We start from the raw sequence: 15,394 nt of genomic DNA on the forward strand, positions 1-15,394 counted from the left end.
ACTGTTTCAAACTGTTCAAAGTCTGTCAAAGTGTGTTTCTGTTCTTGATTTTTGAAACCATTCAGCTGCATACAAACAAATTCGAACAAATTTGAACAAATTTGAATCATCTCAAACATTCGTGCGTACTGCGAGTGCATATACATACATGCTGGAACGTGGCATACCGAGAATTTTTTAACGCCAATCAATGACAATCGATGAGTTGCGACCACTTCTGTGTGATTATCGATTGGTCATTGATTGGCCGATGCCAATCGATGACAATTAACTAACAAGGCATCGATTGTCATCGATTGATCGATTGATTTTCCGATCATCGGTTTCATCGATTGTTCAGGCCCCGTTGACAACTAATGTTGATGTGACTGATGGACTCACCAATGGTGCAGAGTGTGTCAGAAAACATAGACTACAGAGTTGAAAATTCCACCAGACCAAGTATTATCTGGGTCTCTTTTCCACATCCTGACATAGGCAGAACCCAGCGCAGAGAAAATGCACCATTGTACAATGCAACTATAGATAGAAATTGGACACCAGTATTGGAAGTAACAAGACAATTTCAAGTCAATAAAAATAGTCAAGTCCAAATTCTCCGGTGCCAATTTCCGCTTAGACCCGCTGCTACCAAGACTATTCACCGTTGTCAAGGCGACATGTTAAATGAGGCAGTTGTTGATTTTCCAGCATCCACAAGAGAGTACATGCATTATGTTGGCTTGAGCCGTGTACGAAACAGCTCTTCACTGCATATTCTTAATTTGAATGAAAACAAAATAAAGGTTACTGAGAAGGTTAAAAGTGAAATGAGCAGACTAAGAACACAAGCAAGCCTTGTGCCTTTAGCAGTGTTACAGACTGACAATTCACCCCAAACAAAAACAATCTTGTTTCAGAATGTTAGATCTCTCCACCTCCACATAGATGATGTGCGAAGTGATTACAACATTCAAAAAGCTGATGTCAACATTCTTGTTGAATCAAAACTTTGCTTGTCAGGTAGAGATGATACATATCAGCTTCGTGAATTTACTCTTTACAGAAATGACTTTAGTCAGTCTAACATAAGAACTTGCTATGGAACTGCTGTGTACATTAAGAATGATTTGAATTGTACTAAAATTCCATACAGATGTAACTTTAATAATTTGGAAATTACTGTTAGGGTTTTAAGCCAACCAATTCCAAATATTCATGTCATTGGTATCTACCGCTTGAAAACTAAAGTTACAATTTCACAGTTAATTGATGCTCTTACTCATCTTCACAACTCGGTATTAATAGAACCTACAATTCCAACTGTACTGCTTGGGGATTTCAATATTGATCTAATGCAGGCAAATACAGAACAAAAAGCTCTAACAAAATATCTTATAACAGACAAAGGATATACTCAGTTGATTAACCAGTATACCACTGACTACCGTACACAGATAGATCATGTTTATACCAATGTACCACAATGTGTACAATCAGCAGGTACCCTGGAGTCTTACTACAGTGATCATAAGCCTATTTATATTTCAATGAAAGCTGTCTGAATATTTGGTAAAAAAAATTCACCATGTGTATCATATGAGATCATTATAATTATATTTAATTTAGCTAAATATGAAACTTTACATACCAAATAAATATCTAAATGTAACAAGCAACTATTTGAATCACATATCACAGGTTATGTTTTGTAATTCCCAACTTGTGAATAAAGTGGGTTGTTTCAGGGTTTTCGTTGTGTTTTCTTTGTGAATTTCCCAGATTGGGAAAATGATAGCAAACCCTTACATGGGACAGGAATATCCCAATTTTTTCCTTGTCATGGGAATTTCTCGTCCCAGTATTTTTCCAGACATGGGAATTAAATGTCCCAATATTTTCCCTGACATGGATTTTTCACTTCCCAAAAATTCCCCAAGATGGGATTTTAGTGTCCCAAACATTATCTGGTATGGGGTTTTAATGTCCCAAAAAAATGTCAATCCTTTGAGACAAATTATTGTGAAGGCTGTGCTTGATGGAATGAATATTATGGAAGATAGTGGAGCTTCCGTGAAAACATTTGAAGACATTCTAGATTATGGAAAAAAGATGCTGTTTACATCTGTTGGAGACGACATTGATGTTGACATACTATCTACTTTGTGGCCTAAAAACTGGAATGCAGCTCAGTTGCTCCTAAAACAAGAGGGTTTTTCTGATGCCAAAGAATGTTACATATGTATATGCAGGGAGAGCAAAGAAATGACACGCAATGGAAAGACAACCACCAAGTATCAGTACAGCCGTAGTTGGAGTATACTGGAAAGTCTGATTTATGTCCTCATTGTGGTAAACCTGGATACATAAAGTACTATTAAATAAATAAATAAATATACATTTATATAGCGCCATTTTCCACTAATTGTCCATGGCGCTTTACAATACTTTAAAATTAAAATCCTAATTCTTTAAAAACCTAAAATCCTAAATCCTAAAAGTTAAAATCCTAAGAATTAAATACGCTATATAATACAATTAGGCTACAAATAAAAAGTATAAACTACAAATCAAATGCACGCTTAAAAAGATAAGTCTTAAGATTAGCCTTAAAAACTGCCTCTGATGATGAAAGTCTGATCTGGAGGGGTAGTTTATTCCAGAGCCTTGGTGCCACCACGGAAAAAGCCCTTTCACCATAAGTTTTACCTTTACCTATTACCTTGGTTTAAATGAAAAAGTGAAGAACTGGTTTCGTAATGAGGCTATGTGTAAAAAAATGCTATCACACTGGCAGGAAAAAGATCACTGGCTTGGGAGAACTTTGAGTTGGCCAGTGAAAAACGAAATCTGGGATGGGCAAAGATAGGTGGACCTTGAATGGTTTTGGAATCGCAACAAAACATGGCCTCTCCTGACAATATGTGTGAATTGCAAAGCCGTCATCTCAACTGAAACTCTTTATTCCTGCTCTAAGGATGACAATGGCATGTCTTTGGTGAACTGTCCAGAATGTTTTGAGACATTTCTTTTTAAAACAAAAACAACCTGTGGTTCTCCTTTGAATCTGGCTTTGATTGGCCACTGGGATGCTTGGCAGCCTTTCCAAACAAGCTTTAGGAGTTGTGGCTCTATTGAAATTTCTATAGCTAATATGTACAAGGCAGATCGCACCCATGTGGAAGAGGTCTATGTTGTGGGTTTCGTGCCATGTACATCTGTGCCTAGTGATGTCCCTGAATGTTTTGATCCATTATTGGAACCGCTAATGAAAGATCTTGTTACTGGTTTTATTGATGGATTTAAAGTTCCCTATCCTTCAGAAGTTTCCATTGACAACTTTCAGGTAGATGAAATGCCAATTGTAAGAGTTTTATTATTGTGTTGGGCTGGAGATCATCCTGGTCAATGCAAAATTGGAAAGTTCCTCAATCAAGGTAAATGTGGTTGCAGAAGGTGCAAAATGATTGGAAAACAAGGCAACTACTCCCATCATTATTATTATGGGGACAACCGTTTCCATTGTCGCTATCCCTGGGAAATCAGAGACATCCAACTTGAACAGGAAAATCTATATGACCTTGATAATGAAACAAGGATAACTGTGAGAAAAAAAGCAATCATCTGAGAGAGGATTTACTGGAACAAGCTTGCTTCATAAGTATTTGTATCCACTTTATGGATTTGATATTCTTCAACATATGGTCATTGATGTCTTCCACACTGTCCCACTAAACCTTTGTAAGAATCAAGTCCAGAGAATGTTAGAATTAGAGTTGATTGACAAAACTTACCTGGATGAGCAGATCAAGATCTTCCCATGGACAACTGAACTTAAAGCTGGAAGACTTCCTGTTGTAGTTGGAAAGGATGGTAAAGGACTTGCTTTCTGGAAAGCAGAGGGTTTTCAAAAGTTTGCCTATCCCATGCTTGAAACTGTTTTGGAGGGAAAGCTGCAGAACTTGAATGAAGTTGACATTTTATCTTCAGTCGCCAGATTCACTGAACTGCATTTTAACAGTGGATGTTACGCCACAAAATGTAATAACTGACACAAAATGTGAGAGTAACGCAAAATGTAATAACTTTTGCCACAAAATGTAATAGTAACGCAAACTGTAATAACTTTCGATGCAAAATGTAATAACGTCGGTAACGCAAAATGTAACAACTTTTGACGCAAAATGTAATAGCACAAAATGTAATAATGTTTTGGTTGGTATATATTTGTTTGAAATATAAGGAATTACATGTGGGTAAGGGACAGAACATCCGTCTTTTTTTAAAACCAGCAGACGCCACGAGTTTTTCCAAAAGGCTACTTTGATTTTTCCAGGGGAAAAGGGGTGAATAGGTGAACTCTCGTGAAATTCCTGTAGAAAAGTATTTTTTCATACAAAAAAGCCCCCCCAAATAACACATGCCTTTCTTTATTTTGAAATTAAGGTACAAAAACTACGATTTGTAATGGTATATATGCTAACTTTATATAGCAACAATGAAATATCATTCAATTCTTTATCCATTATATTGTCACACTAATTAACGTACTAACAAACAAGCGACTTTGTCCAATTTAATGTCTTGCAATATCACGCTAGAAGTGAGTCAGCTCCTTTTTTTAAATAAAAATTGGTAAAAGAATTATGCACATATCTTTTAAATTGATGAAAATCTTATTTCAAACGAAATCTAACTGCAACTCTGAGGAAGGAAAAATGAAACTTGAAAATGTAAACTGAAACTTAAACTTTAAACTATTTCAGGGCTCTTTTAATCGCGGGTTCTCCAGTAAATCTTGGAGACACCGTACCACCCATAGCTGTAAGCTACTAAGCAAACCCAAGCGTTTGTCCAGTTCTTAGCATTAATTATGTGTTTTAGAGCGATTACTGCTCCACTGTTCTTTCCCTTTATGTTTATTATTTTTCGTATGCTTAGCTGGTGTATGTCGGCAACATCTGCTAGCTCTGGAAGGTAAATTTGTGGAAGAGGTACATTGTCGACGATCCATTTGAAAAACCGCGAAACAGCTCTCAGGGTCTGCCGCATCTGTGGATATCTCCCCACTGTTGTTTCTGTAATGTTCTCCAAAACATCTGGATTAAGGAAAGAACCATAGTCTGTATTACACCCGTTTGACTGACTTGCATGATCATTTTCCTGCTGTTCATATCCACATTCGTTATTGGTATCTTGCTCTTCATTTTCATGCAATCCGGTTCGGTCACCATGGGCTGTGTTGACGTCTGGAGCATGTCGATCTGTTTTGGTATGGGACTGATATGCCCCATCCAATTCGGACTGTTGATCTTGGACGGGGGGGACACAATTATACTCTGTGTCGGGCGGCTCAGAACTTCACATTTCTGGATAACTTCCCCCTGTTGTTTCTGTAACGTCCTCCAAAACATCAGGATTAATGTAAGCACCATAATCTGTATTACACTCGTTAAACTGACTTGCACGATCGTTTCCCTGCTGTTCATATCCACATTGGTTATTCGTATCTTGCTCTTCATTTTCATGTAATCGGGTTCGGTTGCCATGGGTTGTATTGATGTCAGGAGCGTATTGATCTGCACCGCTCTGGGACTGATCCCCTGGTTCATTTAAACCTGATGTGCTACCTAAATCGGACTGTTCATCTTGGATGGGGGAAAGACAATTGTACTCTGTGTCGGAGCGATCAGGAATTGTTTCGTCTGCCAAGCACACATAATGCTCTCCAGCTCCCTCGGCAAAGTGACCTAGATAAAATGTCGCAATGGGACAGCCATTCGTAGGAGAAATTGTCTGCGTAGCCGTTGCACCGAGAGTGGAATATACAACAATTTGTATATTAAATATATCAGCTGCTGCTTGGAGCGTTAAGTGATCACCAGGTGTTCCATTGCGTGCCATTAATCGCAGATATTGGCTCCAAGGTGTGCCAGCGAATAATTCCAAAGGAGTCCCGTCTGGAGAGTTTGGATGCGACTCCAGAAATGACACAATCTCTTTTCTTAATGTTTCTGCAGAGCGGAAGATGCCAATGTTCACAAGCTCATGACAAAGTGCAGAAAATTGGCAGTTGCCATCTTTGGGCGGGTCATAGCTGATTAAAAAATTCATCTCAGACTGCATGTCAGTGAATTTCTCCCTATGATTTGAGAAAGGTATCAAATACTTCTTTTTGTGCATTTTCTTGCTACTCTGGCATGCGAGCTTTCTCTTCCTCTTTTCTTTGTCACGTGTTGTACTTGTCATGTCATTAACGGAAATCCATTTAGTCAGAATCTTGGAAGAGCCAGCTGGAAATGTAAATTGAACTTTGTATTTACAAGTTTTCAAATTTCTCTTAAGTATTCTTGCTGTTAAGATAGACCTCTTGCTACCTATTCTTTTCGCTGCAGGGTAGCGAAGCAGCACCTTTTCACCAATATCATAAACTGAAGGTGGATTGTTCCTCAGTCCCTTCTGGATCATGCGGTTTTCGCATCTTTCACTTGCCACGGAAGCAGCTTTCCGTATTCGATTAACTTGTATATCATGGGATTCGTAATCTTTTGGTCGCGAAGATATCATCTCTTCGTAAGCTTCGTTCTCAACATTCCATTCTTGTGCAGTAGTGGCCTCTGATAGTTCATCTTTCCTGAAAGGTTTGCGCCCATAATAAACTTCAAAGGCAGACTTCCAAGATAGCTCCTCCTTAACTTCTTGATTTAATGCTCTTGTGTATTCTGGTAAACATTTTGCCCAGTTCACTCCTGTTTTCCGCATAGTCATTAAATCGTACATAATCTTTTTCTTAAATGTTCTGTGGGCCCGTTCTACTTTTCCCTGTGACTGCAGGTGGTATGGATGCCCTTTAATTACTTTAATACCAAGCTTCTTGCACAGTCTATTGACAGCACCGTCGAATTCTCACCCCTGGTCGTGCTGTATGACGCGAGGAGGCCCATGCTCTTTGTAAACGTTTGAAAGTGCCGCCCGATCGAGCTGCTTTTCTTCCCCTCCAGTGGAAAAAGCCAATGGTACCAGCTAAATACATCTAAAATGGACAAGACATACTTGAATACTTTTCCTTTCCACTTGACTGGCATACTTTCCATGCTTACTAAATCCACCTGATGGCGGATTTGTACAGCTTTAGCGCGTACTGGCTTTAAAGCAGCTTTGTTTTGGAATCAAACATTCAGTTGTTGATGTAGGCGCGACTTTCCAAGCACACCTCTGACGTCTCTTTCTCCCACGCCACTACAGACATCTTTTAGATGGTGATAGATATTCCTCACACCCAAACCTTTTGTTGCCTTGAATGCTTTCGCTACAATGCTCAATACAGCTGATTTTTTCATTATTGGCTTACCATCGTAGCATACCTTGCCCCCTTTCAGAGATACATGGTCGCGATTTCGCCAAAACCGTACAAGAGCGGATTTCTGCTTGGTGGTTCTTTGCTTCAATGGGACGTTAAATTTTCCTTTGAGCAACTCGAGAAATGTCTCATACGTCTCATCGTTGAGTGATGAAATTGCGGAAATTTGTTGCACGTTACTGGCAATGGTTATGAATAAAAACCAATACCACAATATGGTGTTCATGGTCGACTAGAACGAAGACTGACCAGCATTGGTATACTAAGTCTTATTGAAACGACAGAGGAATGTGTTACTTTGGTTTCAGATTACTACTGATAAACAGTGGCCTGCGGTCGGTCAACTGACCCCTTACTGACCTCTACAAACTTTTCGTGAAAAAAAAATATTTTTGCCAAGTTTGTCATACATGGATGGAAAGTTGCGTTTCCTGCCACGTAAAACAATTAACATTAACAAAATGGCAATGTTGCTCTAACATTGTCTTAAGCGGATATATTTTAGATATATTTATATCCCTTACCCTACATTGATAAAATGGCATATTCTTTTATATTCTTGCACAAGCCATCCCTTACTTCCAATTATTTTCCGAGTTATCATTTGTGTATAAAATCAGGTTCTTTAAGATCTTAGTGTACAGCTTAATTTAAAGATGTGCATGGGAATTCAATCATTTTAAGTGGGAAGATTTTGCTATCAATTGTGCCTTGACATTGAAACTCTTGCCTAGAGCAAGTCTCTGATGGGTGCCTATTACGATCTTAATAAATAAAAAATAATAATTAAAAAATAAATGAATATTTCCAACAAACATATACCAACCAAAACATTATTACATTTTGCGTTACTTTTATGTATTACATTTTGCGTCAAAAGTTGTTACATTTTGCGTTACTGACATTATTACATTTTGCGTCGAAAGTTATTACATTTTGCGTTACTATTACATTTTGTGGCAAAAGTTATTACATTTTGCGTTACTATTACATTTTGTGGCGTAACAGTGGAAGAGATGGGTGGAATGATGATATGATTGAACTTCCTGAAAAGTTGGCTAAAAGAATTAATGTAAAAATTGAAGAAACACAAGGCCTTGAAATGTGTACAATATCAGTTCACAACATGCTTCGTGTGCACGAAGACATCCTGAACTTTTCAGCAACCGACAATTACTGGTGTGCAGTCTTTGAGAGGGCAGTTAAAGATTATGTCAAAAGATCTCACAATTGCAAAGGAGTGGAAGGGACTTTTGCCAGTGCAGAGGCTCGCAGAGAATACTTGAAAAGTCTTCAACCAGAAATCATGACTGATTACTACAGGGGACAGGAAACTAAGCAGGTAGGCGACTAGTCCTAACAATGGTTAATGCACAGAACATAGTTTTTTTTTTTCTCCCAGTACAACTACATACTAATCCCTGGAACACGTGGTCATGTGATGATGCCCTGTTTGGAGGTTTTTCAGTAGTAGGAACCAATTTGATCCATTAACATTTGGATATCAAATATAAGTAGCTGATAAGGGACAGTTTTATCAAAGTCCTGAAGGCACAGTATTTTTTAAAGAAAAACAGTATTTATGTCTTATTTTCAATTGTTTCAAGGACATTTAAATAGTATAATAATACACCTTTGGGGACAATGTATCTCTTGAGAGCAGTTCATTTGTACATTATATGTTGATCAGTATTAGGATAAAATAATGAATTGAGTGACTGTAGCAAATGAATAATTATCTGGACTAACATTAGTCTTGACATCTTGTTTAGATTTTGCAAAGAAAGGGAATGTTTACAAATCAATATTAACTTTGTCCTTTGTTTTTAATTTTCTGGGGTATAGTGAGTTCTGGAGAAAGGGCAAGAATAGAGTGCCTTAGAGAGTCCCACAATGCATTATTGATTGGGTCAAAGAGCCAAGTTGTGGAATTAACAAATTGTGACCATGAGAAGATTTGTGCTTCTCTATCACTGTGCAGAATTGAGGTATCAAAGATTGTATCTGTTACTAAAAGGTGCTTTGTGAAGAACCTTGGTTATGATGGTACAGTTTTATCAAACAGCGATAACGTCTTTGTTTCACATCATGAAACTGAAACTGTAGTCTCAATTGAAAGATTTATGTCCATAAATTGTGGAATGCAAGGATACCATTTAGTTGGTGAAGGTACTGTGAAACCATTTCACCTAACTGACAATGGAGAAACTGTCAGAAACATTTTAAATGGTTTCCCCAAGGTGAAACTTAGGCCTGATGGTGAAAAATTGTTTTTTTGTACCAGAAAACATCCAGAGGAAAGTAATGCTTTATGACTGTGGGGACAATGTGGCAACTGTAGTTGATTATATGAGAAAGCTTAAAAAGCTTCCCTATGAACTCATTGTACCTGTCTATCCTGAACAAAATGACATGTTACTTATTCAAGGAGAAGAACCAGGGGATGTCTGGTATGCCAAAGTAATAAGTGTTGATAGAGCGACAAACCATTGATGTGTACTTTTATGTCGAGAGACACCAGGATTTGGGTAGATTTGTTTGGGAGACAATTGGATGAACAGCAAGAAACACAGTTTCTTTTGATTCAATTATTGCGGTTGCTCATGGTCAATGGATCAATGCTAATTGTTGGGAAAAGGCAATTTGATCACCCCATCAGCAACATATAGTGTGCATTAGTTTCACAATACTAGGGCAGAATTATCATGAAGCCTTGATGGCATTGTATAAAAGTCATTTTGAGTAGAATACTTATACAGCATCATGAACAAGAGGAAAACTGGAAATGTTAATAAAATGGATTCGAGGCATTTACAATAATATTAATTATTATTTTGATTTGAGGCAAAGACCACAAAAAGTGCTCCACTGAAAATAATAATAAGGTGGAAAATTGGAAGGAAATGTGTTTGGGGATAAAGTGGGGAACGTTTTAATATTAATTAATATTTTTCACATGAATGGGAAAATCATGGGAAAATATTTTTATATTTTCTCAAGTTTGGGAATAACATGGGGAACATCTAAATATTCCTTCCCATGGCTGGGAAAATCATGGGGAAATATTTCTATATTTTCTCAAGTTTGGGAATAACATGGGGAACATCTAAATATTCCTTCCCATGGCTGAGAAAATCATGGGGAAATGTTTCCATATTTTCCAAAGTTGGGAATAACATGGGGAGCATCGTATATTTTTTTCTCAAGGCTGGGAAAATCATGGGGGGAAATTTCCATATTTTTCCAAGTTTGGGAATAAATTGGATAAACGGTCACAATATTTTCCCAATGTTGAGACACATAAAAAAGCACAGCTTTTTCCCAGAACAATCCCATATTTGTGAAAAGAGTTAGTATGGAATTCCCAATGTTATCCCCAAAAAGGAATTTTATGTCCCAGCTAATTCCCAGTAATGGGAATTTTTCCCATTTATTTCCCAAATGGGAATCTTAAAAAGTTTCCTGTGTATAGAAACAAGTCACAACATTTATTGGCAGAAACAAAGAATGGTTTGGATTTCCTGTGCTTTTCATGTTCTTAAATTCCTAGTCCTCATAGAGATTCAAAATTACATGTAACTCTACCAGAATTTGCAGATTCTGTACATAAGAATAAATTTTTCAGGTCAAAGAGATTATTTAGCTCCAATGTTTCTTGAGGGAAGCATACCATTTATAACTGGCTTTTCCTTTCTTAAACCCTTTCCAGAAAAGCAAGAAATATCACGTGGACACCACATTTAGGTAAGTAGCTTATTTTCATTGGGGGTTGGGGAGGGGGGGGAGGGCAAAGGGCAGCAAATTAAAGATATACATGTATCATTTTTCTGCATTCACTTTCATACCCTTTTAAAATATGTGCCTATTGTCTTTATTGTGTATTGCAGGTGAAGCAAGTTGTACTATTGTGCAGATGCATATAACCCAGATGAACACTGCAATAACAACTACAGTATAATATGCAAGTGACAGTAAGCAGATGTTAATATTAACAACACCATTACTGGTGCTATACATGTTTACCAGCTGCCAAAAATAATATCAAAAGACTTCATAGAAACTGGCTTTAACAACACAAACTTGTCACCCTTAAGACTTCATGGAATTAATCTGAGAATTACAGATGGATTTAAAATACTCCTGCTTACAGAGTTGCTTTCAACGCTTGTGTTAGCTGCCACTTGAGCTGTTGAAACTCATTCTTTGCAAAAGACATGGTTACAAGCATATAAAATGGCTCTCCAAACTGCACTTATAATTACACAGTTGGAAACACTTTGGAACTGTATCCTTGTACGTTGATTAAAGTCAAGAATGTCAACAAGTGAAATCCACCTGAAGTCACTACATGTGTCAAAACTGAACTCAGAAATGAACCTATAGCTTTGCAGTGGAATAGAGAAATACAACTTCAACTTAAAATTAGCAGCTCCATATAATATTCATATACATGAACATGTACATGTACATGTAGAGTAACATCAGTCCTTCGTATTAGGACTGTAATTAAATGAAACTACTAGACCCCATCATAAAGAAACACAAAAATAGAATGTGTTAATCTGTCTCTATTAATTAAATACAAATCTTGCAATGTTTATTTCAAGTAGAAGCTATCCTAACCTTTCCAGCTTATACCTGTTGAATTCTCATTCAATTCTTAAAATGGTTATCTTGCTGTACTTCTACTACATGTGTCCTGCAGCTGTAGAGATTATGTTATTTATAACTCAGCAAAAAATTGATAACCTGCGTGTGTAGGAGACTGTTGGCTAAAATGTCTCCTCTTAGCTTTTATGTGCTACGTTATGGTGGTCAGTATTTCAATGTGTTACTAAGAAAGAAAATGTTCCTAATAAAAGGAGTGTTCATCTTGATTTTTGCTGTTGCACTCTCTTGAAATCTATTTCATATGTGTAATAAATAATTATTTATTAAAAATGATTTTACCAGAGAACGAATTCAGCCACCTAAAGGGTGTCAATAAGCAACCATATTTGGACATCGGAACCTATGTATCACATTTGACTGAGATGTTTATTTTCCTGGTTTTCACTCTTCTCTTTTTATTCTACTACCTTTTCTACATTCATCCAATAAGTCATTTCCACGTTGCCTTTTGCCTATGTGTCAAAACAAGTCTAAATGTGAAACCATTCATATGACTTCTACCCACAGGTTCATTTTTCATGCTGATCAAACTCAGGTTTTGCACGAAGACTCGTGAACAAAAAACAAAAGGAAACATTCATCTATGAGCTGCCTCACAGGGGCCTTTGATTTCTGCCATTATAGAAACAAGGAGGTGAATGTTATCAATTTTAGACTTTCCATAAGCAAACTTAACAACTTGCATGCTGTTTAATGTAGTTATAATAACAGTATTTACATCACTGTGAAACTCAGAACACCACAAACACCCAAAATATTTATGGAATATTGTGTAGCAAGGAAAAAGTCAATTAAAAGCGAGAAAATAAGAAACAAACAGCAACGGTAAGCAGTTTATGGTTGTGAGGTTTCGTGATGTGTCCTGAAGTTTATTGTCAATGGTCAGTGCACAATTGACCTGTCAGAATCAAATAAAAAAGGCCATATAGTTTCCTGAGGTTTACAGTAATGTTTTCTGGTTCAAGGCAGTAACATATCTTTCAATCTTTTCAAATGCTCCAATTCAAATTTCTGTACAAATTTCATTCTGTACAGTGACACACACTCATGTTCTGTCAGTTGTTACTAGCAGAAAAGCTTGTCAAGGATTTCCAGGTGTCAATACAAACTTCTTGAAACAGATTTTGAAATAATTTACTTCCCGAATGTCCAAGAAAGTGTTGCATGCATTTGTCACATTGCCAGCCAAATTAACCTTCACAGTTAAAATATTCTTTGAACTCATCCCTCACTCTTTCTGCATGGTTGGATGGATTGTTGCCATGCCTCAGCATTGCCAAAGGCAGCAAGTTTTTGGAGGGAGTACCATCATCTCTCCAGGAATCTGGAACAATTTCACTGGTGGACGGATTGATGGTGTCAATAACACAAGGTGGAACATAAACATCTTTTGATGGTCCTTTGATCAGCCAGTTGTGAAGGGTGACAGTGGCCATGGCGACAATCTCAACTTTCTTTGGCTGAAAGGAAATTGGAGCACGAAAAATTTGCCAACATTTGGCAAGAAGGCCAAAAACATTTTCCACTATTCTTTGAGCTTGTGAGAAACAATAGTTACAAATCTGTCTTTCAAGGTCTAAGTCTTGCTGAGGATAAGGCTTCATCAAAAGCGGTTTCAGTGCAAAAGCATCATCCCCTACAATCACATAGGGGCAGTCTTCAGTTCTGTTTGGTAAGGGGTCAGGCAGTGGGAGATTAATTTCCCCCATTTTCCAGCGCATTGCAGAGACCAGTTCGATTCCATACTCCTCCGTCTGAGACTCACCTGTTGACCCCAACATTACACCAGATTATTTCATAGCTTGGTCCAGCAAGAACCATTAATATCATGGAGTGACTCCCTTTGTAGTTTTAAAAGAGTGAGCCCTGTCCACACGCCTGCATGACTACATTCTTCAATCAGTCAATCAATCTTTATTTAAACACAAAAATCTTATCATAATAATGGTCTTCCTAGGAGTCGTGTAAAAAATTACAAAGAATAAATTAACTGTATTAACAGGAATGGATTAACTAACATTACATTACATTAACTAATGAACTATTTAACTAGCCTACAGTAAAAACCGATGTAATAAAAAGTTTCTCTAATTTACAGTGCACTAAAAATAATCTTTCCCATTCAGTGAAATTTTAAACAGTTTTAAATTAGATAGGTGTCTGATTTTCAATGGAATCTTGTTCCGCAGAACAGATTGATCCTCTGTAGTACAGACTACCTTTTGTATATTCCATTCTTGGATTGGGGACATAGCAATTTATCTCAGGGTTTCTAAGATTGTGTCCGTGTACATTTGAGGTGTTGGTAAAAATACGCCTCGGGACGATGGGGAAAGATTCATTATCGATTTTATACATAAATCATAGCCAGTTGTTTAAGTCTTTTTCCAAACTTTCCAAGTCAAGGTCATCCAACAAAATACTTGAGCGAACTTCGTAATTTGAAAAGGTGAGAATTCTGGCAGCCCTATTTTGCAGTTTTTGAATTTTGTCTGATAGCCCCTTGCCGATATTGCCCTATACAGTGCTACAGTAATTGAAATAAGGCATAACAAGTGCATTATACATGTTCATTCTAGTATCAAATGATATAGTAGTGCTCACACGCTTTAAGATTGCAAGACCAGTGGAAATTTTCTTTGAGGTAGCATTTGTGTGTGGGTGCCAATTGAGAGATTCATCAATGTGAACTCCAAGGGTTTTATGTTTGATTACCCTGTCTAGTGGTGTATTATGGAATTTACTCCCTATGAGCATGTACTTAGTTTTCTTGACATTTAGAGTTAATTTGTTTGCTGTCAGCCATGACTGGATGAAATTCATATCATAATTCATAAGGGCATATGGGTCCTCCACAGATGAGGTAAGAGTCGTATCATCTGCATACATTCTGGGTTTTGAAAACAAGTTACATGAGGGAAGATCATTTATGTAAATAGGAAACAGGAGAGGTCCTAAGATAGAGCCCTGTGGAATACCACATATCACATTACAGAAATCAGATTGAGCTCTATCAATAAAGGTTTGCTGCTTTTGGTCAGATAAGTAGGACCTAAAACCATTTTAGAGAAAGACAATCGACCCCATAGAGTTCAAGCTTTTCTAATAGAATAGAATAGTCCATGGCGTCAAAAGCTTTTCAAATCTAGAAATATCACACCATTGAGGTGTTTATTATCAATATTCCTTCCCATCCACCTTTCCATAAATTTGTTTTCTCTTGCTTTCCATTCCTTAACCGTGGACAGGAATTGTAGACACAAGGCTCCCAACTCAGATAATATGACCTCACACACTTCAAGATGGCAGTTCTGCTCACTCAAAACTGGAACTCAGTGAAATAAAATGTCTCGCCCGTCGCTAGGAATCTCAAAGTTAGGGCTA

General features: G+C 37.3%; 1 long non-coding RNA gene and 1 pseudogene across 1 annotated transcript; both read left to right on the forward strand.

Annotated features, from left to right (window-relative positions):
• The first annotated feature begins 1,760 nt into the window (after positions 1 to 1,760).
• Positions 1,761 to 10,110, forward strand: LOC149099672 (uncharacterized; annotated as a pseudogene).
• Positions 10,111 to 11,047: 937 nt separating this feature from the next.
• Positions 11,048 to 12,216, forward strand: LOC110067290 (uncharacterized). The gene is made up of 2 exons (XR_002298657.2): positions 11,048 to 11,083; positions 11,227 to 12,216. It is a non-coding gene; the product is annotated as an uncharacterized LOC110067290 (long non-coding RNA).
• Positions 12,217 to 15,394: the final 3,178 nt, after the last annotated feature.

The sequence above is a fragment of the Orbicella faveolata genome, unplaced genomic scaffold (assembly GCF_042242905.1).
Source record: "Orbicella faveolata isolate gen_17 unplaced genomic scaffold, um_ofav_v1 contig_46, whole genome shotgun sequence".
Lineage (NCBI taxonomy): Eukaryota > Metazoa > Cnidaria > Anthozoa > Scleractinia > Merulinidae > Orbicella > Orbicella faveolata.